Source organism: Microtus oregoni, unplaced genomic scaffold, assembly GCF_018167655.1.
Source record: "Microtus oregoni isolate MIOR12 unplaced genomic scaffold, Mior012 000072F_ref0000427, whole genome shotgun sequence".
In the NCBI taxonomy this organism is placed as follows: domain Eukaryota; kingdom Metazoa; phylum Chordata; class Mammalia; order Rodentia; family Cricetidae; genus Microtus; species Microtus oregoni.
The window spans coordinates 6,149,756-6,171,422 of record NW_024543979.1 but is presented as its reverse complement, the minus strand read 5'-3'; the positions used below and the strand labels follow the sequence as shown (position 1 = coordinate 6,171,422).

General features: G+C 47.9%; 1 protein-coding gene across 2 annotated transcripts in view; it reads right to left on the bottom strand.

Moving 5' to 3' along the window:
* Lrrc8b (leucine rich repeat containing 8 VRAC subunit B) overlaps positions 1-14,609 on the bottom strand; it is a 72,933-nt gene extending 58,324 nt beyond the window's left edge. Inside the window, exon 1 of one of the 2 annotated variants that reach the window (XM_041641982.1) lies at positions 14,483-14,609. The gene's annotated coding sequence lies outside the window, so the exon portion shown is untranslated. The remainder of the gene's footprint in view (positions 1-14,482) is intronic. The other variant, XM_041641984.1, reaches the window with a different exon arrangement.
* Positions 14,610-21,667: the final 7,058 nt, after the last annotated feature.

The following is a 21,667-nucleotide window of genomic DNA, read 5'->3' as shown; positions in this document are numbered from 1 at the left end:
GCCAAGTTTTACTAAAAAACTTGAATGTGCACATTAAAACCTTAACTTCTACCTGCTTTTGGAAACCACACTGAGCCAAGGGTGGGGTAATGACAGTTGTTAATTTTTGGTCACTTAGAAGCACTGAAAGAGCTAAGGAAGTGTGGCCAAGAAGATAAGACACAGGACGAGTACTTTCTAGACAAGCTTATCTTCCAAGCTCCTCTGTGTGCCCAGAGGAAATTCCTGGGTGGAGGTGACTTCTGTGTCAGGGTGAGGAAGGAAGTCCCAGTGTCTGCTCAAGGAGGGAGGAGGCTTTCCTCACAGTCAGCTCCTCTCCTGTCCACACGTTCAGGTCTTCTGACTCAACCTCTCTGCTCCCTAAAGCCTTGAGAAGCCCCGTCTCCACAGACAGCAGGGCGGTGGTGGCGCACACCTTTAACCCAGCACTCAGAGGCAGAGGCAGGCAGCCTGGGCTCAGAGTGAGTTCCAGGGCAGCCAAGACAACACAGAAAAACTTTCTCTAAAAATCAAAACAAACAAACAAAAAACCACAATACTCTCTCCCCAAGATTTCCATCTCCCTGAGGTGGTTTTTGTTTTGTTTTGTTTTCCTTTCTGAGTTCTTGCCCATCCTTTTCTGGGACATGTGAGTACTTGTGATTTATTTCTATTTCTCCAAGAAAGCACGGGCAAACTGAACCTCTGCCGAGGGCCTGTCCCCCAAGACTGGTGCTTTCCCTGTAACCTTACACAGTCCTCTGGGTGGATATTCATCTCACCCCATTCATGAGGGCTCCACCCACCCGCATGAACCAATCTTCTCCCAGAGACCTAACCTTAGGGGATTAGATTCTCGCTTGTGAATTCTGGGAGTCATTCACAGATCTCAGATATTTCTAATCCAATCAAGGTGATGCTAAAAACAAGCCAGTACAAGATCACCAGGAGCAGGTGAATGCAAATGTCGGGAGCCACCTTTTTGAGGTGACTCCTCCCACGACCCTAGCTGCAGCAGTTTTTGCATTCCAGGGTAGAGGCATGAGGATTAGAAAAGTTAAGTAGACAGAACAGAGATAAACACAGAGACATGGGATAGGAACAGGAGGGCAACTCATTGAACACTGAATGTTGAATTCTGGCTTCTGAGCTCGCATGAGTTTAATTTTTCATACACCTCTATTCCCCAATACAAAAGGGAGGAAGAAGGCAAAAGACGACTTTAACATGATACAACAACCAGAACAGTCATTTGCTCCAATACTTGAGACATTAAGCTAATAATTCCAAAGTAAAGTATTTGATGTTTGGGCAGCAAGCCTACCCTAGACCAAGTATCCGGCAGGCAGACATTCCCTAAGTCAAAATAAGGAACAGAAGTATGTTAGAATGCTCTGACCTTTGGTTAGGGTGGAGAGGACCTACCTCTAGGGGCCATCTTAAGGTCCAAAACACCAAGTGACCACACCCTAGGTCAGGGTGTGTGGTCATAGTTGCCAATGACGTGAGAGAGCAAAATAAACTCAAACTCTCTGACAAGGTGGGATAGGCTTGCATGTTTGGGTCCCCACTTGCAAATGATTGAAAAAAAATTTTTTTTGAGAGGCAGGGTTTCTCTGTACTTTGGCTGTCCTGGAACTGGATCTATAGACCAGGCTGTCCCGGAACTGGATCTGTAGACCAGGCTGGCCTGGAAATCACAGGGGTCTACGTGCAGGGATTAATGGTGTGCACCACCATGCCCAGGTTGTAAATGACTTAATAAACGTGACAGAAATATAATCACGGATGCTCCTGAGATTCAGGACAGATTTGCTCTAAGCTTTGAGAGAAGGAGATGGGATCAGCTACCAAATGTCCTCTCCCAGAGGGCTAGAGCATCCAGGAGCCCAGCCAGGCCCAAGAAAGGCCCCACTCACAAACTGCTCAGTGGTAGTTTGAATGTAATTGGCCCCCATAATCTCATAAAAAGTGGCACTATTAGGAGGTGTGGCTTTGTTGGAGCCTTCCTGGAGGAAGCGTCACCTTGGAGGCGGGCTTTGAGGTTTCCTATGCTCAGGATACCACCCAGTGTTTCAGTTGACTTCCTGTTGCCTGCAAGATGTAGGACTCTCAGCTATTCCTCCAGCACCACATCTGCCTGCATGCTGCCATGCTTCTGCCATGACGATAATGGAGTTCTGAAACTGTAAGCCAGACGTAATTAAATGTTATATTTATAATAGTGACCCCAAGTCAGTCCTCTATGCTTGCATTATTCCATAAGGAATATGCCCTGCCTGTTAATGTTGTAGTTAAGAACCTCTTTTTGAGAACAAATTAACATTCTTGACAAGATGTTGAACATTCCCCTTTTTAATAGGATTAAGATATATTCTTAGAGACCTGGCCTAGTCCCAGCACTCAGGAGACAGAGGCAGGCACATCTCTAAGTTCAAGGTCTACATTGCGAGTTCTACACACCAATCAACGGTTGTTCAGCTGACTGCCAGCTAAGTATCTGGTGATTTTCCCCTAAAGTTCTGTTCTGGGAATTTGATCCTATGTTCTTAAATGGGTGTAGCAATACCACGGTATCTAATTCTTAGCTGTAGTGGGGATATCCCAAAGAATGCCAGGCTCACCTACACTCACTGCTATTGAAAGTTTCTGCCCAGAAGAGCAAACTTTTAAGCCATCCCTTCAGCCAAGAGCCTGAGAACTGATAGCTGATTTGATAAAGAAGATTGCTGTTTTTTAAGTATCCACACCACTGCTCTTCAAGGCGGGTGTTAAAGTTGGGGAGTCACATTTGTAGGGAGAGGTATTCTGACAGGGTTCATCTCCAGACAGTTAATCTTCACCCGAAATCATCTCTGTCACTGATGTCTGGTGTGGGGTATCCCCTACCACAAACTATTTTCCTTTTTTCTCTCTTCAAAACCAGCATTTCCCCACTCTACTAAAGAAGGGCAAGCCTCTGTTCTCAGCAGTCAGCTCACGGGGCCTTGCTTGGGGGTACAATTACCAGGTCACTGAGCAAAGTGTCATTCTGAAATTCCCTAGGGTTACAGGTGTTGAGGAAATGAAAAGAGACAGTGATTAAGAAGCAAGTCCTCTGACTTGGGGGAAGAGTTGTCATTTCCTGGCTTGGAGCAGGTGTGGAGGAGGACACCTATTATTATTAGCTCAGGAAGACAAGCCTGGAACCCTGCCTTCCCTCCACCATTCACCAGAGTAACTTGTGACAAGCACTCAGTAGTTTAAAAGGGAGTGATCTCTCTTGCTCTGCTCCCTTCTCTCCATTACATGGCACAGTGTCTTAAGCTTTTGACTATGTAGTCTTATTTTGGCAATAATACTTACCCAGGTGCAAATAAGCTTTTAAGTCCACATATCTCATGAAGGGACAGTTTTCTAAGAAAAATTTCATCTGTGTTATGTGTATGTATGAGTGAGTATGTCTGAGAGTGAGTGTGTGTTTGTGACCATGCACCAGGGAAGCTATGTGGAAGTCAAAGAGAACTTAGGAGTCTCTCCTTCTACCATGTCGGCTCCAGGGATGGAATTCAGGTCCTCAGGCTCGGTGACAGATATGTTTATCCACTGAGCCATCCCGCCTGCTCCTTCATCAAAGTTCTAATAGACTTGATGTTGTACATGAGTAAAATAACTCAACTTTTAAGTGTTTGATAGTATTTAAACCTTAGTTGTAATAAGAACTGTAAAAATACATTAGGTATACTGTGTTTGTATATATGTGTCAAAAGAATATAATATTGTAACCAAGATTAAACTTTTTTTTTTGTTTTGTTTTGTTTTTCGAGACAGGGTTTCTCGGTGTTGCTTTGGAGTCAGACCTGGAGCTAGCTCTTGTAGACCAGGCTGGCCTCGAACTCACAGAGATCCACCTGCCTCTGCCTTCCAAGTACTGGGATTAATGGTGTGTGTCACCACCACCCGGCCCAAGGTTAAACTTCTAAGAACATGCATGTTACACCCAGATAATGCTTCGGAGAAAATGAGTTTCATGATTAAAACATCTGTATAAATTTCCTGACTTTTGCAGCAAATCTTTAAATTACTTTTTAAATAAACAGTGATGGACACCAAGGCATTTTTATTTAATTTAGCTTCTATTGGGAATACTTAAATTACTCTTTTTGGGAAAAAAATCAGCATTTATGTCATCAAAAATATCATATTTGTACCTATATTGATGAAAAATGTTAGCGTCTATCTTTAAACGTGACAAAGGCGGACACTCACAGACTCTGCTAAACACCGAGCCTCAGATCCGCGAAGACGACCTAAAAAACCGACTTCTGATAGAAAGAAAAAGCCGGATTGTGCCAGAAAAATACGAAAGCTGTCTCCAGTATCCCTGTCACCAAACCTAGAGTCCAGAATTAGGTTTGTTCTCAGTAATCACAAGCTCATTGACTCTCCAAACCCACACCAGGGTGCCATTTTGGTAACTTGACACAGATTAAAGCCACCTGTGAAAAGGAGAGATCCCTCCATCAGACTGGATGTGAGTATTTTCTTGATCAATGATTGAAGGGGAAGGACCCAGTCTACTGTGGATAATGCCATCCCTGGGCAGGTGGTCCTGGGTGCTATAAGAAAGCAGGTCGGACAAGCTACAAGAGCAAGTCAGCAAGGAGCACCCCTCCTGGGCCTCTGCATCAGCTCCTGCCTCCCGGTTCCTGCCTTGTCTTCTCTCATGATGAACTGTAGCTAGAACCCAAACAAACGCTTTTGATCAGTGTTTTATCACAGCAACAGAAACTTAGCTAGGACATCTATGAATAGCGTTTGTATCGTGTCTTAAATGCTAACCTTTTCTAACCTTTGAAGAGATTTCTTCCAAAACACCAGTCAAAAGCGCATCTGTTTTATCTGTTAATCTCTGGAATTGGGAGTGCGCAGGTCCCGCTTCCTCCTGGCTCTCCCCTGACTATGTTTATTGAATGTCCACAGTATGTCAGGCTAAGGCCTGGTTCAAAAAGCCCAGGAGATGAGAAAACATACTCATCACCTGAAAGGAACGCCAGACAAGAGGCTGTTCTCTGGCATCAGTCCTGTACAAGGACCAGAGGCAGCAAGGAGAAGGGGGTGGGGCGGGGGTGATGGAAGAAAGGCCTTCAGGGATGCCAGCCACGGTCTTCAAAAGAACCAGGCTTGAGAGAAAAACATCAGTTTACCGAGAATGCTCAGGAGCAGGAAGAAACATCACCACAGAGTGCGGCCATCTTGTCTCGACAACCTCCCCATGTTACAAATGGCTTAAGATGGGGTGTGAGTGCGTGTGAGTGTGCGTACCACGTCCACGGAGCAACCACTGGGGACATGGAAACTGTGGAGTGGCAACAGGTGGTACCAAACAGTTGCCAGGACCGGACAGGAGACTTTGTGATTCTGCACACCTGGGCATCGGCACCTGCTCACTTTCACAGAGAGAGCTCACCACCTGACAGGGTGAGATTTGCCTTTTAAGGAGATCCCTGTGGTGTGTACAAGAGATTGGGCACCTCCAGGGAGGTGGGGAAGAGATGGACAGACTCCAAATTAAGTATCAGCCGAAAGATAATCATGGGTGTTCCTAGAACAGACACACACAGTGAAGAGGCCGAAGGGGAAGGGCACAGAGGGAGGAAGTGAAGGAAACAGCCTCTGAACAAACTACACCAACTACAGGCAGAAGTCTAAGGGGAAACGGCAAGAGAAATGAACAAATTCCAGTAAAGGTCCAGCTATTTTGAAAACAAAACAAAACAGGAGGAGGGGGCGCCTAAAAGTAAACACATTTTGCGAGGGGAAAATCACTAGTGCGCTAACTGCAGGCCTGCTTATCCTGTGAGGCAGGTACCGCAGGCCAATTTAATGACCAATAGGATCAAGTTATGTACAGCCACGGGTCCACGTGCCAGTTCTGGGAAGCTCACAGCTTGGCATGCTAGAGAGCCAACCAAGAATAGAGACAAAGTCTGCTTTCACAGAAATGACATCCTGCTGTCAGTAGGGGGATAGAACACCAACAACCAACCATAAAGCAAGGGATGAAAGACTGCCGAGGACTGGGAGAGCAGGGTCAGAGAAGGGTCCTGTGAGGTCACAACTGGGATGAGAAGTAGTCATCGCTGACAACCTCATCTAGAGGTTTCCACAGAACAAAGATCTCTGAGAGCTGCTGAGAGGAATTCAAGGTACCAGAAGAAGCACATAGGAAGAAGCCCCAGTCACAAGGGTACTTGGGGGGGTGGTGGCTGAAACTTCTGGCACCTGGGCACAGTAGGGGCACAGCATAAACTGCCTGGTGGTATCCTGGCAACACACACACCTAAATCTGGTACTCTGAGAAACTGCATCATGACTCACACAGCTGGGAGACAAGCCATGGCTCGCCCGAGGATGCTGCCCTTCTCAGCACGGAAACTGGGCCAGCTACAAACGCGTCGAGTTCTGCCTAGAGAGATAATGTTAGAAATCTTCAGAATAGAATTCACCTTAAATGCATCCACTCGATCAATCAATAAATAACCTGCGGTCCAGGGGCTTGAGAGGCCCCCTCAGGAATCAGTCACGGTCCTACCATGGTGGGGGACGCACAGAAAGAGGGCGTCCTGGTTTCAGAGACCGTTTGAAAGGGAAAACAGTTTCCTCGCTGTCCTGCCTTGGCTCTGCTAGACGGGACAAGGACAAATAGCATTCCCTGCCAATGTACCTGCCAACGCATCCCCTGCCAACACAAACCTGAAAGCCACAGAGGGACTGGCCCTGAGACAGGCCATCCCAGCCAGACCTCTGGAATATCGCCCACGCTTGCTGCTCTACGGTCATTTTTGGCGCAGGTGGAGGAGCTGATTCCTCACAAATGTTTGTCTCCGAATGATCCACTTGCTAAGGATGCTGCAGGCCATCATTACCCTTGTCCTGTCCAGCAGAGTCAAAAAAGGAACAAACAGGCAGGGAAATACGCTTCAATCTCTGCCACCGGCTTGGAGGAAGCCCTCGTTCTGTGTGTCTCCCATCATGGCAGGAGTGTGACTAGGCCTTGGAGGGAACTGTTGGCCACTGGCCTGGAGGCTTTTAGGAGTCGATGGTTAAATATGCATCTGCTTGATGTGTCAAGAAAACAAAACAAAAACCCACCTGTATTAGAGTTTGCTGGTGCAACACAACCATTCCCAAACTGTGTGGTCCCCTTCTGGAACACACAGTGAGGCTGTACAGCTGTACACTAGACACACTCATTTCACACTCTGTGTGTGAGGGAGGGGATGAGGCGTGGGTATGTGACAGTCATGTACCCTATTACCACTGGACCACATCTCCATCTCTACAGACACTTATTTGAATGACAGCTCCAAAGAGAAGGAGCCGAGAAGAATCTGTATGTCCATACCTAGGTTGCTTACATTTGAGCTCATTTCAAGCCACCACCCCGTCCCCCTTTAGTTACTGGAGTTTGTGGGTCAGCTTTTGTCTCTAAAGTCACCATTCAGCCTCCGAACGACCACAGCACACTGTACATGTGTCCACAGCCTTCTCTGTGTCCCTCCTAACAATCATGACCACCGTGGAGAGTCTCCCGTGTCTTCAGCAGCTGCCATTCTGACTCCAATAACCAACCAGCTGTGAGCACTGAGACCAGAAGGGGCAATGCTTACCATCGCTTCCCCACGATCTGGCACATGACCTGGTGTGCAGCAGGTCACTAATGGTTACTTAAAAACAGCATGAAACTCTATCAAGAGTGGAAAAGCTTAGCAACATCACTCATTCATCAGGGGATCATCCAAAATTATTCACTTCAAGGCTGAGGACTAGAAAGGCTTGGCTGTTTGTTGATCAAATGATACAGGAATAATTGTGTTGCTCTTTGGGTTATAAACTGACTTTGGAGACAATTTTGTTAAGTTTGACTGAGAAGTTAAGGACATTCACTTAGATACAATGATCAGTACAAAAATACTTCTATTTAGCAGGCGGTGGCAAATGCCTTTGATCCCAACACACTGGGAATCAGACGGGTGGATCTCTGAGTTCAGGGCCAGCCTGGTCTACAGAGTGAGTTCTAGGACAACCAGGGCTACATAGAGAAACCCTGTCTTGAAAAAAATGAAACAAAACAAAACAAAAATATAACTTTTAAAATAGAGGGTTCATGAAAAAAGCTAGGTCAAATTAAAATGGGAAAGTTACCACTTCCTTTGCCAGACACAGTATCACACATTTCATATAAAATGTTTCCCCTTGTTCACCATGTGTCCTTAGTACCTCAGTTTACAGATCAGGAAGCTACATGTGAGAGACTGTACATACCCACTGACTGAAAGGCTGCACATACAGGGAGAGACAGGCTGTACACACAGGGAGAGACAGGCTGTACACAGAGAGGCTGTACATACAGGGAGAGAGAGGCTGTACACACAGGGAGAGACAGGCTGTACACACAGGGAGAGACAGGCTGTACACACAGGGAGAGACAGGCTGTACACACAGGGAGAGACAGGCTGTACACACAGGGAGAGACAGGCTGTACACAGAGAGGCTGTACACACAGGGAGAGACAGGCTGTACACAGAGAGGCTGTACACACAGGGAGAGGGAGAGGCTGTACACACAGGGAGAGACAGGCTGTACACAGAGAGGCTGTACACACAGGGAGAGAGAGATGTACACACAGGAAGAGACAGGCTGTACACAGAGAGGCTGTACATACAGGGAGAGAGAGGCTGTACACACAGGGAGAGACAGGCTGTACACAGAGAGGCTGTACACACAGGGAGAGAGAGGCTGTACACACAGGGAGAGGGAAAGGCTGTACACACAGGGAGAGACAGGCTGTACACAGAGAGGCTGTACACACAGGGAGAGACAGGCTGTACACACAGGGAGAGGGAGAGAAGGTACACACAGTGAGAGACAGGCTGTACATACAGGGAGAGACAGGCTGTACACAGAGAGGCTGTACACACAGTGAGAGACAGGCTGTACACACAGGGAGAGGGAGAGGCTGTACACACAGGGAGAGGGAGAGAATGTACACACAGTGAGAGACAGGCTGTACACAGAGAGGCTGTACACACAGTGAGAGACAGGCTGTACACAGAGAGGCTGTACACACAGTGAGAGACAGGCTGTACACACAGAGAGAGGGAGAGGCTGTACACACAGGGAGAGGGAGAGAATGTACACACAGTGAGAGAGAGGCTGTACATACAGGGAGAGACAGGCTGTACACAGAGAGGCTGTACACACAGGGAGAGACAGGCTGTACACTAAGGGAGAGACAGGCTGTACATACAGAGAGAGACAGGCTGTACACAGAGAGGCTGTACACACAGGGAGAGACAGGCTGTACACACAGGGAGAGGGAGAGAAGGTACACACAGTGAGAGACAGGCTGTACATACAGGGAGAGACAGGCTGTACACTAAGGGAGAGAGAGGCTGTACAAACAGGGAGAGACAGGCTGTACACACAGGGAGAGAGAGAGATGTACACACAGGGAGAGAGAGGCTGTACATACTCACTGAGCAAGAGGCTTTATACCGGGGGAGAGACAGATTCAGAATTCCTGCCAAGGCCCATTTGATTTCATGAGTCATTGTTTAATCTATGCTGTTTTTAATCTAAGAAATACATGCTGACAGAGAGTAAATCATACATTGCTAAACCTGGCACAGTGGCGCACACCTTTAATCCCAGGCAGGTAGATCTTGAGTTCAAGGCCAGCCTGGTCTAAGGGAGAGTTCCAGGAAATCCAAGGCTACATATAGAGACCCTGTCTCAACAAATAACAATCAATGCTTCTGCCACTCAAACACACCTATCTCCGTCCCACGGCAAGGTATTATCCAACAATATGATAACCACCAACTGGGGCAAATGCTCACTTAAAATAGGATTTGAAACCAATAGAGAAGGAATATGCAGGGCTATGAAGACATTTATTGAAGACATATTGACACATACATACCATGTTAACATGTTTGGTTTGAGACTGTGTATCTATGCTGATGGGCCTGGAATGCCGAGATCCGCATCCTGCTGAGGGCTGGGATTAAGGCATGTGCCATTACATCCAGCAGTTCTTAAAAATTCTATGTTTTTAAGATTGAAAGTATATATTAAACATGTTAGGCCAGATATAGTAGCACACGCCTTTTATCCCAGCACTTGGGAGGCAGAGGCAAATCAACCTCTGTGAATTCAAGGTCAGCTTGGTCTATACAGTAATTTCCAGACCAATCGGGGTTATACAGTATGATAATGTTAAAAAACAAACAAACAAAAAAACCAACTAAGCATGGCAGTGGTGGCACATGTCTTTAATCCCAGCATTCAGGAGGCAGAGGCAGGTAGATCTTTGTGAGTTTAAAGCCAGCCTGTTCTACAAGAGCTAGTTCCAGGACTAGAACTAGCTAGGACTGAGAAACCTGCCTCAAAAAGCCAAAACCAAACCAAACAAAAACAACAAAAAACAAAGATCCTTAAGACGCTCATATTTAAGAACAAGATGGGAAGTGTGACAGAGGTCAACAGCCTTTGCTGGTGACCTGAGTTAGATTCCTCCTGGACGCAGCCACCTGCCTTGGTGTTCCCCAGCCCAGCTATCCTAAGCAACAGAAGACAAGAGTACCGACCTGTGCAGTAGTCAAAATAATAACAGACTATCTCAAAAACAATATGGAAGAAGAAAGCCTGGCCCTTGGAAGCTGTCATCTAGCCCTTACACACACCCCTCCCTCACACAAAAAAAGGGGAAAAATGAAAATTAAAGAAACAGTGTTTGGATACTTGCCATCCTGTCTTTCCTAAGAGTGTGAACCCCTGCACTCTGTGCCTGGGACTAACTATGGCCACAAGTGGCCATCGTGAGCACGGCCTTCTAGGCAATGACATGTAGTATTGGAAGCTCCCAACAAGTTTTCTTACAAGACTGCAAGCTGATGCCTTCCCCTCTCCTTCCAGGCCTTCCTTCTGCCAGGAGGAACTAGGCTGTGGTAACTAAAGCTTCCCCCTTGGGCTATAAGGGCCTTACAGTATGAATGGTAGAGCCAATAAATGGAAACGGTCTTCCCAGAAAACAATAGAGCCATCATATACCTCTTGCTTGTCCATCCATAACTGTGTGTGTGTGTGTGTGTGTGAGCTTGTCTCATCCATGACCGCCCCTCCCCCCCATACACGACTGGATCAGAATTTACTATGTAGCCCAGGCCGCCTTGGATTTGTGGTAATCCTCCGGTGTTACTGTCCCAAATATTAGCATTACAAGCATTATCACCTTGCCTAGCTGTCGATTAACTCTTGTACTAACTGAGAAAGGGAAGCAAGCATCACTTTGTTTAGGTCATTGCTCTGTAATTGCTGACTGGGAGCTAATCTTAACTAAGCCAGCAACTCATCCAAAGTGACGGCAAAGGTCAGATGCAAGTCCTCCGGCATGCACGCTTCATGCTCTCAGGCAAAGTTTGAAGACTGCTGATTTGAAGTTTTCAGGAGATTTTGTGTGTGGTAAGGGAATGTTGCAAAAAGCTGAAAAAGGTTTGAAGAAAGATAATAAGGGAAGGCTCAGACGTGCTCTTAATCCCGCACACTCAGAATTAAGGAAAATGACAAAATGAAGTGTAACAGCAAAGACCTGGGTCTCCACCAGAGAGGGGCAAAGCAAAGTCTCAGTCTTTTACCACAGTACTTAGGAGGCTGGGGTGCTGGAAACAACAAAAACAACCGAGCACGGGCAGCTCCTGGGTTTGATGGAGGCCCTGTGGGAAAGGTGGGTCAGACAGACAGGTAGGCAGGAAAGAACTGTAAAGTGGTCTGAATTCAAAGAAGCAACAGAAGTAGTTCAAATAGTCTGGAAAGGGACAAGGAGAGTCACGTGACCCACATCAAAGGCCGCCTGAAGGTCAGCAAGCCAAAGGAAAAGGTCAAGGTTGAAGCTGGGCGCCCGTGCCCATTCCCTTTACTCTTTCCCAAGAGCACTGAAGGAGCAAACTTAACTGTTGCAAGTGAGAGCAGAACTCTAAAGAAAGGGAAATCTCACAAGAGAAAGTTCACTATCACCTGATTTCTAAACGACTTCATGTCCGGTAAAAGAACTGTTTTGCAGAGAAAAGGAAATCAGTGGAGGTGTGAGGGGAGCTGAGGCCGGGGTGACAGCCCAGCAGACAAACACAGCTTCAGAGCCGCTGATGCCAGAGTTCAGTCCCTGAGACTCACACACAGGTAGAAGGCAGGTTGTCCTCTGACCTCCACATGTGTGTTGTAGCATGCAAGAGCCGGTACACACGCTTCATGCACATGTCACACATGCATCACATGCACCACACATGCACAAGTCTATTTTTTTTTTTAAGAAAATGCAGTTGAAACGTGTAAGTCGAAAGTAGCCAACAGCAGTAAGTATGCAAATAAACAGTCACGACATGGATTGGGAGAAAATCCACAACCGTTTTGGTTAATTCTAGACGGCACTGGTGTCTTTTAGGGGGCCACAGAACCCAGTTGTTTGCTGCTACATCGGAGCTCTGGGACTAGGCATCACAGAGAGCATGGTCTGTAACAAGTTGACCAACCAACCACCCACCTGTGTCGAGAAACACAACAGAATCAGAACCCATTCATGTCCAATAACATCCGAGAGCAACACAGGGATGCCGGGAGAGAGAAGAAGAAACTGGAAATTCAGCGAGAGATGCCAAACAAAAATCAGGCATTGGGTTTTGCATGAACGGTTGAAATAAAAATGAACACAATATACTCCTATATGACAATTTCAAGAAACATTTACAAGTTAAAAATTTCTGATGAAAAAAAAAAAACTCTTCCCTTTCAAATTCAGAAAACAAATGGAAAAGAAGCGTCAGGTCACAGAGGGCAAACACCCACCCCACGTGGTCATCTAAAACACTTCAGGTCACCTGGTGTCCTCTGCGAATTTTATTGCTTAGAGCTATGTTTAATTCATGTTGATGTTTTCTCTCCGAGGATTATGAAAATTAAAACAGTAGTGGGGAATTGTGGTGGGGATAACCAGTAGGCTGAAAACAAATCTCAACACGTCAAAGGCAATTGCTCATAGTGTGAACACATGTATCTGAGGCTCATGTTGGAACAACCTTCTGATCAGAAAAAAACCCACTCAGCCTAACTCTGACACAAAGATTACGTCCCCCTCTTGGGAAACCAGGCATAAGGGAAGCGCTGTGAATCAAAGTGTCCTCACAGACAACTCTGCTTCCCCCACGCCCCCACATTTAGCTCCTAGCAGCCTCAGGCATGTTAGGGCTTAAGGTTTTAAATCGCACAGGCCCAGTTACCTGGGGATTAACTGTCATTTCTTAAGCTCTTCAAGAGTGGACCTGCTCACTGGGAAAGCTCGGGGCAAAAGAAAACGACTTTGGCATCCAAGACTCAACATTTTAGGTACTTAGGCGGCAGACTTTATGCATGTGACGGTACTGGAACTGTTATATTGCCCCTTTCCATACATCTTCCAGACCTAGATTTAGGCTTAGGACATAGGTATTAAAATCACTCTCACTGTTTCTGAGGGACACTGACTCCCCCAGCCTCGCCCCTGTTAAGTCCGTTGAGCCACACTCCCAGTCTCTAACTTCTTGGTCTACACTGAACAAATTACCTAAACTGGTCTCACACTTTACAATTTTAAAAAGTTTTACTCATATCTTTATATAGCTGATCCTCCCCCCCCCCCTCCCGTTTCTGGTAGGGTACAATGCACTCAAGGAAACCCACTCATTGGTATTGACTTTTAATTTAGGTTTGTTCTCTGGGATGGGGGGAGCAAGGGGTTCCCAGTGGTGTTTTTTCATGATAACACACTAAAGTCTTCCACAAACATCAGATGACTACAGGCAACCTATGGACTTTGGGAAGTCAGTCGAGGACATGGATTAAAGAGCCTCTTCCCTTCTGACCTGCCAGCACCTGCAGGCCTCCTAGGAGGAGGAACCTCCAAGAGTCTTCCAATGGAAACTAGTTGACCCCTTCGAGCTCAGATACTAAAATCACAGTTGTAGGCCGGTAAATACCCAAGAGCATAAAATGACTGTCGACAGGAGGCGCCAGGGCAGGGGGCAAACGTCGGCGACCCAATGTGGACCCCCTTGAGTGAGCCGTGCTCACCAGCGACGTGACCCCGGGTGAAGGAGGAGGGTCCCCTCCCCGCAGTCCCCAGGACACACACAGGTGCGCGCTCAGCCGTGGGAGCAGCGGAGGCACCGCCTGGGTGCGGCCGCCCCCTCCCCTCGCCCGCAATGACCCCCAGCATCCCGGAGAGGTGGCGCGTGGGGACCGCGCCCTCCCTCTCGCGGGGGCGTGGGAGCCGCGCGGCCGCCGCTCAGCTGACGACTGTGCCACCTGCCCGCTGCGGGACTCCCAAGTGAGGCGCGGCCAGGTAACCGCACCTGCCCCGCGGCCCCCCACCTGCTGCTGCCGCCGCCGCGTCCCCTTCTTCCCCCTGGGCCCCGCGGTCCCCACCTACCTTGGCGCCCAGAGCCCCCCGGGGCCCGCGCTGCCCGGCCGGGGCGCGCCGAGCGGCCGGCGCTCGCACTCGGCCGGCGACTGCGCCTCAGCGGGAAGCCCCGGCGCTGCCCGGCTCGCCGCCCCGGAGCGGCTCCATTGTGACGCGGCGCGCGCAGCCGGCCAATGGGCGAGCGGCGGCGCGAACCGCTGACTAAGTTCCCGGGCGGAGGAGGAGCGGAGCGCGCGGCCGGCGGCGCGAGCGAGCGAGCGGGCGGGCGGGCGGGAGCCGGGGACGCGCAGCGCCGCCTCCGAGCCGCCCCTGTCCGGATCGCTCCGCCGCCGCCGCCGGGCCCGAGTGTCCGCCCGGCCTTGGGACGGACCGCGGGTCCCGGTGACTCACCCTCCTGCTGCAGACAAAGCGCTGCTGCCATCTCCCCGAGCCAGCGCCATGCGGCCGCCCGCCCCGGTACTCTCGCCCAGCCTGGCATCCGCGGTGCATGGCAGCCACACGCGTTGCCAGGAGCAGGGGCTGCATTCCAGAAACCCAGGAACCGGGGTTTAAGGCTGTTCTGCCCGAGCAAAGGACCCCGGCCTTCTCACGTGTGCACCTCTGAGAAACTTGTTACCGACAGAACTTGGGCCCCCGGGAAGGGTGGGGTGCGCAATGCAGGGCCTGCCTTGCTGCTGAAATCTTTTAACGCTCTTTACCCGTGTGACTGGAAACGTTACAGGGCTCCTGAAAGGAAGGTTTCCACTAGTGCCAAACTAAGCTGCTTGAGCTGGCTTCTGGGCCTCCAATCCAACCTTTTCTTTCCAGTGTCCTTATCTTCGGCGTGAGGTGACAATGTGGTAGAGAGACTACACCCAGTAATAGTATTTCATTGTTGATGGCCACCTGCCCCACCCACTTGCTTCTTCTGTTAAGTGGTCCTGCTTTTGAAGAGTAACAAAGTGACTTACAAGTTAAGCAAACATTTAATCCGAATCCAGAAATTTGGGTGATTTTATTATCTTCCTCGAATCCTTGACTCATCTACACCCTCCCTGTTCTTTAAAACAAAAACAAAACAACGCAGTCTTTGTCCAGGCCATTCCTAGCACAACGATTCAATTCAGCAACATTTGTGTCTCTTAGTTGCTATGGTAATCACATCCCTATTTTAACAAAAAGGCGTAACAAAACACTCCCAGGGGGCTAAAATAAAGACAGCACTTAGGTCACCTGATCAGGTGGGCACCAAATACCCTGTACACATTTGAGCTGCCTGAGACTGGGCTGTGTCCCCTAGAGACCCGTCAGATCAGAACCCCAGCCCAAACCGCTGCTCTGTCCTGGCCTTGTCCAGTCTATTCTGGGTGGCAACTGTTTGAGTCTGGAAGTAAAAGTTGGAACTGTGAGGGCTGATGGCTCAGCAGTTAAGAGTAGACAGTGCTTCTGTACAGTACCGGAGTTCTGGTGTGGCTCACAACTGCCTACTACTCCCGTTCCAAGTGATCTGACACCCTCTTCTGGCTCGTGAAGGCAGCCACACACGCGGCACCCACACGCGTGTGACGCGCACCTTGCGGCACACACATGAGGCACACACAAATCTTTTAAAAGTTTCTTTCATTTGAACTCTCAACATATTGTTATTTAATTGTGCGTGTAGCCCTTGTGCACACATCTATGTATGACCCTCAGACGGCTTGCCACCGGGACAAAGATTTTGAGTATCATTTTGAAAAAAAAAAAATAAGTGCTGTAAGTGAACCAGGCTCTAAGATCAGAACATTTCTGTTTGTCTGTTTGTCTGTTTTGGGTCTGCTTTGAACACTCTAATTTTTTTCAAAGTAAACACTTCGGGCCCCGAGATCAGAACATTTTAAGTTGGAAGTTTCTGATTTCACAACCTTGTCTGAATATTTGAGAAGTGATGTTTCCTCTTTCAAGACTGTGAACACAAAATGTCTTTCTGTCACAGCAACATGGTTGCTCCTGGGATTTGGGGCAGTTACTTAAGCCCTTAGTGGCCTCATCTCTACAGCCAGAAATTATAGACTTGATGGTCAGTCAGTTCAAATCCCAGCCCAGAGGTGACACATATTAAAACTGACTTTCTTGTCTGTTAACATTAGTAGGAAGCAACAGTGGTCACGTTTATTAACCACGTCTCGATGCTGACAAATCCAGATGTTGCTGTTAAGTAGGATTGCTGTTATTACACCCTCGTTTTCATCAGCAAAGTCACCTCCTGTGATGGCAGTCATTATTACTGACAGTGGAGGAACCAGATGGATGACTTCATAGGAAGCTTGTGAAGCCCGGGGATCATTTAGGTCTTTCTTCTTCCTCCACCTTATGCCCTGTGTGCATCGTGCATTGTGGTGCAGAGAAAGGTCAGAGGCCTTGACTGTTGTCCTCAGAGGAAATTCAAACACTGCACGTCCACATCATCTGGGTCCATAATAAGAGCACATTTGGTGTCTGGAAATCTTTGACACCCTAGGGTAGGTTTGCAATGAGAAGTATAAAAGCTGGTTCGTTTTGTGCTTTTGATATTAAATCAGCAATCCCTGAAAACAGAACTCAAGGAGCTTGGAATATGTTTAGAGTATTTGTGATTCTCTCAGGAATTCTCCGATCATTTTATTTCAATAAGAGAAAAAACTCAAACACCCACCCATGGTTTCCACAGCCAAATATACCCATGTGTAATAAAAAGGAATAAAATTGTTTGATCGATATGAAGCCCTTGCTATGTGAGATATCAAAGAACCTAAACCTGGTCTGTGACCACAGCAGGCCACAGTTTAGATGAATACAGAAACCAACACTCTGAGCAGTGTGTGGTGGCGCACACCTTTAATCCCAGCACTTGGGAGGCAGAGACAGGCAGATCTCTGTGAGTTCGAGGCCAGCCTGGTCTACAAAATGAATTCCAGGACAGTCAGGGCTACACAGAGAAACCCTGTCTTAAAAAGCGAGACAAAAACAAACAAATACCTTGTGTATACACAGCTGAGAGAAGGTGGGACAGAGACTAAGGCCAGACAAAGCCTCGGGAGAAGAAGCTGAAATTCGGTTCTGAGCAGTGGGTTGGAGGAGGGCTCCAGGCTGTCTTCTTTTTGTCTTATCCACTCCACACACTGTCTTAAAATGCTGGTTTATCTTCAGGCTCTCTCTGGCAAGCTGTAGATTAGAGAAGCCAAAATAAAATTATCTAGCTTTCTACCACACCGTGAGTCCTGCGGGTGGTAGGGTCTTTACATCCACGGGTCAAAGGCAAGAAGTCCCAGGAGTGTGGTCAGTTCCTCTGCACAAATGTCACAAGAAAAGTCACAAATGTTAGAAAATAAGTGCTACAAGTTTGCCATCTCCTAGGCGACCTCTGTGACCCCAGGAAGGAATTTCCTACTTGTGGGATTGGCTGGTTTCTCTTGTGTTGATTTCCTGAAATGAGACAGAGAATGCATTGAGCGCCTTACAGTGCTCCAATGCATGTGGCTGCCTTGATGAGAAGAAATTTCTATGATCGCTAGGAGGCAGAATGACATCCAGCAGCAATAGCTCTTTTTCAAGGGGCTGGAGAGATGGCTCCGTGGTTAAGAGCGTGTCCTGCTCTTCCACAGGATGCTCCCAGCACCCACGTCACCAGACTCACAGCCACCTGTAACTCCAGAGCCAGGGGATCTTCTCAAACACATGTGCTGATGTGCACCTCCCCCACTTACACACACATAATTTAAAATAAATAAATCTCATTTCAGTAATTCTTCAAATTCTATATTACAATAAGAAATTTTTTATTAAACATATATGTGGTAGAGGTAAGGCTAGAACATCAAGACAACTATAGCAATTAATTTTCTTAGAACTGTAGACTGTCTTTTGTTTTTCTTTTCTTTTTTTTTCTTTTTTTAGTTTTTCGAGACAGGGTTTCTCTTCTCTGTAGCTTTGGAGCCTGTCCTGGCACTAGCTCTTGTAGACCAGGCTGGCCTCGAACTCACAGAGATCCACCTGCCTCTGCCTCCCGAGTGCTGGGATTAAAGGTGTGTGCCACCACTGCCCGGCTGTAGACTGTCTTTTGAAGAAAGGACACACCATTTCTCTTTCCTCCTCCTCCTCCTCCTCCTCCTCCTCCTCCTCCTCCTCCTCCTCCTCCTCCAGACAGGCTCTCACAATGCAGCCCTGAGTGGCCTACAACTCAGTAAATTTACTAGGCTGGCCTTGAACTCACAGAGCTCTACCTGATTCTGCCTCCTGAGTTCTGGGATTAAAAGCACAACCCTGCCCACTTAGCATATTTCCTCCTAAAATAGACATGAGCTGGATTGCACACACTTGCACACACACACACACACACACACACACACGCACACACACACATTTGGGTTTCCTTGGAAATCCACTGGGACTGTGCGAGGCCACCTGTGAACATCCATGTCACAGTCCTCACTGTCTGCCCATCACAATGGACATGGTAGGGCTCAGCTGGTCTATTACTTGTTTCTCTCACCCCTGTGACGAGACCGGGTAAGCAATTTAACAGAAGGCGGCTTATTTTGACTTATGACAGCTCGAGAATATGAGAATACAGGCAGGGACAGCTTACAAGGCTGTGCAGAAGTGTGTGCAGTTGCTTATACCCAGGCAGATGAAGAAGGAGAGAAAGAGAAATAGTCGGTTATCAACTGGCTTTTTCCTTTTCCCGTTTTAGCCAATTAAGACCCTGGGGAGGGGGGAGGGTTGGTATAACCTTCTGGACTGTTCTTTTCCCCCTAGTTAATCTTCTCTGGATCCTCATAGACACACCCAAAGGTATGGCCCTCACATGCCCTAGCTAATCCCATATGTTCTTATCTAATCAAGTGAACTGTGGAGATGAACTGTCATAGCAAGGGGCCTGCTGAACACCACCCTGAAGAAAGGTTCTCACGTAAAACAGCACTCTGATGCAACACCCTACTTTCGAATCTTGGCTCAGGACCCTATGTATGCATTTAGATACTCACAGATGCTCCCCCTGGAGGTGAGTGTGTGTGTGTGTGTGTGTGTGTGTGTGTGTGTGTGGCGGGGGGTGGGGGTGGATCGGTGGATCCTATATTCTATCTCGTATGTCCTTTAGCTGCTAAACTCACAGCCTGCAGTAGCTCCAAGGTGGGTGGCAACGGGGTCAGTCTTTTAAGTCGCAAACTTACATTTCCTCTACACGGCAGCTTCTTGGATCTCACAGTTGGTAGCTATGTCATTGTGATGTGCTCCATTGTGGATCCCCCAGGTTTACTGCATGGGACTGAGGATGTTGTCGCTGTTAAAGGGTTGCTCTGACCTCCTTAGACTCTCAGTGATCCTGGTTTAGAGATGAACTTTGCTTGAGCCTGCAACACATTCCAAGAATGACCTTGAGAGTGAGCTCCCTGGGGAGGACTCTCAGCCAGGCAGGGAGCAGGGGTTATTGTCCATGGGCTTGCAATAAGGTAGCCTGACCGAGAAAGGCAGACTGCCATTGGTTGGCTATGCACTTCCGCCCATCACTTAGTGTAGTCCCAGCCTAAACTAGTCCCAGCCAGTCTACACTGTGCTCATCAAATCGTGGTGGCTCTCCCCTGAGTCCTTTCCCCTGGAGAAAACACAGTTCCTGCAGGAAGAAGCCTGATGTCCTCCGCTGATCTGTCTTCTGGGAATTTGTCCAAATATTCCTTTGAAAGTTTCCCATGCATCGCATTTAAAGGAAAGACGCTGTCATCTCGGTCACACTTTGGGTCCAGCAGAGCAGCCAGGCTCTTGCTGACTCTTGCCCATAAAAAGGAGGTGATGCCTAAGGAAATATGGGTGAGTGGAGCCAGGCAGAAAGCCCACAGGAAGGCCAGTGGCACTCCCCTGCTCCCACGAGTGTGCTGCAAAGCATTTCAATGGGTCCTCTTTATGTGGGAGACAGAGGTTCTTGCTGGGAGCCCTGTGAGGACTCATAACCCCACCCAACATTGCTGAGATCTGGGCAAGAGGTCTCTTGGTGCTGGGAAAGTGGCTTCCCACCAGACCCTCTGCCTCAGCTGGACTTTGGTATTCCCCTCCACTCAGTAACTGTGTTTTGGTTTTATGACCCAATAAAAGACCATCTGTTGTTTTTTTATCTATCTATCATCTATCTATCTATCTATCTATCTATCTATCTATCTATCTATCTATCTTGGAGACAGGGTTTTTCTGTGTAGTTCTGACTGTCCTGGAACTCACTTTTATAACCCAGGCTGGCCTTGAACTCAGAGATCCTGCCTCTGTTTCCTAAGTGCTGCTATCAAAAACGTTTGCCACCTTCTCCAGTTCTATCTGCTGTTTTTAATACATGCTGAATGCTCGCCTTCATTCCCAACTGAAGTGAGTCTTCAAGAGCTCTGGGTTGTTAGACTGGGGACGAGTCTCTGACATTAAGTGGGCATTTTTCTTTCCCATTGTGTTTCATCTGTCCTGGTCATGCACCATAGTTTAGAATTATCAGCCATCATATCATTTGACTCACTCATTTATCTTAACAGATGGCTGTTCTGAACCAATGCCTCTGAAAACGCTAAGATTGTCCTGGGTATGCTAGTCCACGTGGTGAGGGTGACCTTTGCCTGCGAGAAGCTCAGTTGCACAGCGTTCTTCCAGATGGTGCTAGACTGTCATGCCACACTAGTAAGCTCTGCTATGAACTAAACTTCTCTTGGGCCTTGGCTTCTGAATTCTACATAAACTGCAAACACACTTTTAATTATGTGCTATCTTTCCATTAATTTATTCCTGTACACTTTTTATGTTTACTCACCATGCTCCTGGACTGACCTTTCATTTCCGGAGAATGTGAGAGTAGTCTTGATCTTCAAGAAGCTTACCGTGGCGGGGCATGCTGGTGCACACACTTAACCCCAGCACTCTGGAGGCAGAGGCAGGCAGCTCTCTCTTTGAGTTTGGGGGCAGGCCTGGTCTACAGAGTGAGACCCTGTGCAATAAACAAATGCCACCCTTTAAGAAGGCTTGAAGCTTTCAGAACTTAAAAGCACAGAGGGAATGTGTGAAAGCGAGTGTAAGATGCTGCAGAGTCTCTAACAGGGTACCTGCAAGTCTGGGGTCATTCACCAACAACGTGTTTAAGGAGTGCTCACTGTGACCTGGTTGTGAGAAAGGCGGAACAGCAAAGATGCTCTTTACCTCACTATAAAGTTGAGGAGTAAGGGTAGG